Genomic DNA, 2500 nt, shown 5'->3' on the forward strand with positions numbered 1-2500 from the left:
ATCTGGTCGGCGTCTCCTCTTGGCTTACGTCCGTCGTTTCAGAACGATCGCAGATTATGTGAGCATTTGGTTAGACGATTATGACCGGAACCCTATATGGATGCGATCGTTTAGACCGATTATCCGGGTACCTAGAACGCACGTAGAGTTTTGTGGTTGGGCGAAGTTTCGTGATGTGCACGGAACGAGGAGCCGGCCGCTGGCTTTGCGTTCGTGTGGTTGGGCGAAGTTTCGTGATGTTTACGAGATGAGGAGCCGGCCGCCTATGTCGGCGTTTGTGGTTGGGCGAAGTTCCTTGACGGAACGAGGAGCCGGCTGCTTGTGCTGACGTTCGTGGTTGGGCGAAGTCTTGTGATATCCTCGAAACGAGGAGCCGGCCGCACGTGTGTGCAGCCTTCGTTGTAGGTCCATGTTTAGAGATGCTCACGAAATGAGGAGCCGGCCGCTTATGTCGGCGTTTGTGGTTGGGCGAAGTTCCTTGATGGAACGAGGAGCCGGCTGCTTATGCTGACGTTCGTAGTTGGGCGAAGTCTCGTGATGTGCTCGGAATAAGGATTCGAAGCGCTTGGATTGCCGCGTTCGTGGCTGGGCGAAGTTTCGTGTTTGGCACGGAACGAGGAGCCGGCTGCAGGTTTTAAAGATTCTCGCCCGAAATCGATCAGTCGTTACCGTTGTCTACGGACTTCGGTAGGACGATCTATTCCAGGGACGAAGACGTCGACGTTGTGCGACGCCCGTTACATTAGCGTTTTTATGCTCTTTCGGGATTGTCTGCGACGTTTGTCTCCGTCCGAATTTTTTACGATAATTGTCACTAGATTAGTACGCAAACTAGTTGAACCGAAGATTTTGCGCCGATCGACTGACGTATTGACCCTTCAGTGGGTCGTCTCAGTCATTGGAATGTCATTCTCGAGGAGGTTCGCAGTTGGCGTCTCGTATTTCGAGGGAAAGTCCATTGCGACTAGTACCGAGAAATCGAACATAAAAGATTACCCTGAACGGTGGATCACTTGGCTCGTGGGTCGATGAAGAACGCAGCTAATTGCGCGTCAACATGCGAACTGCAGGACACATGAACATCGACATTTCGAACGCACATTGCGGTCCTCGGACACTGTCCTCGGACCACTCCTGACTGAGGGTCGGTTCCATTACAAAGACTGCCCGGCCAGACGTTATGGCTTGACGAAGTGACGACGTAAAGGTCGTCTAACGTTGATCCTGTACCGAAGGTCATTTGGGCGAGTTGGACGGTTTGCCGCGTGACGATCAACGTTCTGTCGTTTCGGCGCCTCGTGTGTTGGAATGATGAGGAGTTGTTTTCGTAACGCGCCGTCTTGAATTGCGAAAGCATATATTGTGGTGTCGTGGTATTGCTCGATCTGCGCCCATGACTGTAGACATGCGATCGTCGTGTCCGAGAAATCTGAACGACGTCCGATCGCTTTAATGTGCCAGTTGTCGCGCGTTGCGGATGAGCTTTCATGAGCGCCCCCCCGAAACACCGAAGCACTTTGCTTGGATTCGCATGATCCGCCATACGGAGCAGGAGATAATAGACGCCTTTGAGTAGGCTAACTCCCTCGCGTAAGGTACGTGATTTTATGAGCCGCCAAAGGTTAGTTTCGGAACGTTTCGATGATTTGAACATACGACCTCAGGACAGGTGAGACTACCCGCTGAATTTAAGCATATTATTAAGCGGAGGAAAAGAAACTAACTAGGATTCCCTTAGTAGCGGCGAGCGAACAGGGATTAGCCCAGCACTGAATCCCGCGATCGTAACCGGTCGCCGGGAGATGTGGTGTTTGGAAGGATCCATTATCTGGCGAGTTCGCGGCGCGTTCAAGTCCATCTTGAATGGGGCCATCGCCCATAGAGGGTGCCAGGCCCGTAGCGACCGCTGCGGCTTGCTAGAGGATCTCTTCTTAGAGTCGGGTTGCTTGAGAGTGCAGCCCTAAGTGGGTGGTAAACTCCATCTAAGGCTAAATATAACTACGAGACCGATAGCGAACAAGTACCGTGAGGGAAAGTTGAAAAGAACTTTGAAGAGAGAGTTCAAGAGTACGTGAAACCGTTCAGGGGTAAACCTGAGAAACCCGAAAGGTCGAATGGGGAGATTCATTCGCGCCTGTTGTTGGGATTTACTGACTGTGGAAACGGCGACGTTCGCGTTGGCTGTTCCCTTCGGTTCATCTCCGGCTTCGGACGCGTGCACTTCTCCCCTAGTAGGTCGTCGCGATCCGTTGGGTGCTGTTCTACGGTCTCGAGTGTAGCCCGTGAGCTCGGATTTTCCGATGTTTACGGACACTGGGTTTCCGAACAGCTCGCTCGACGGTTTACTGATGGCGGGAGGCCGCGACTTAGTTCGCGTCCGGCCCGTGGCAAGTATGTGAATTGTGATGGCGATCGGACCTAGTGCCGATTCCGTCCGTTTGCGACTGTTCGCCGCGGTGTTCTTGGACAGACCTCTTGAAACGCCGATCAGCGACGCTAT

At 52.9% G+C, this 2500-nt stretch overlaps 2 non-coding genes across 2 annotated transcripts in view; both read left to right on the forward strand.

Moving 5' to 3' along the window:
- The first annotated feature begins 993 nt into the window (after window positions 1-993).
- LOC123687014 lies at window positions 994-1148 on the forward strand. Its single transcript, XR_006748763.1, has one exon. It is a non-coding gene; the product is annotated as a 5.8S ribosomal RNA (ribosomal RNA).
- Window positions 1149-1655: 507 nt separating this feature from the next.
- Window positions 1656-2500, forward strand: part of LOC123688029 — a 4012-nt gene continuing 3167 nt past the window's right edge. Inside the window, exon 1 of the ribosomal RNA XR_006749728.1 lies at window positions 1656-2500. This exon is cut by the window's right edge and continues 3167 nt beyond it. This is a non-coding gene — a ribosomal RNA (large subunit ribosomal RNA).

The sequence above is a fragment of the Harmonia axyridis genome, chromosome X (assembly GCF_914767665.1).
Source record: "Harmonia axyridis chromosome X, icHarAxyr1.1, whole genome shotgun sequence".
Classification (NCBI taxonomy): domain Eukaryota; kingdom Metazoa; phylum Arthropoda; class Insecta; order Coleoptera; family Coccinellidae; genus Harmonia; species Harmonia axyridis.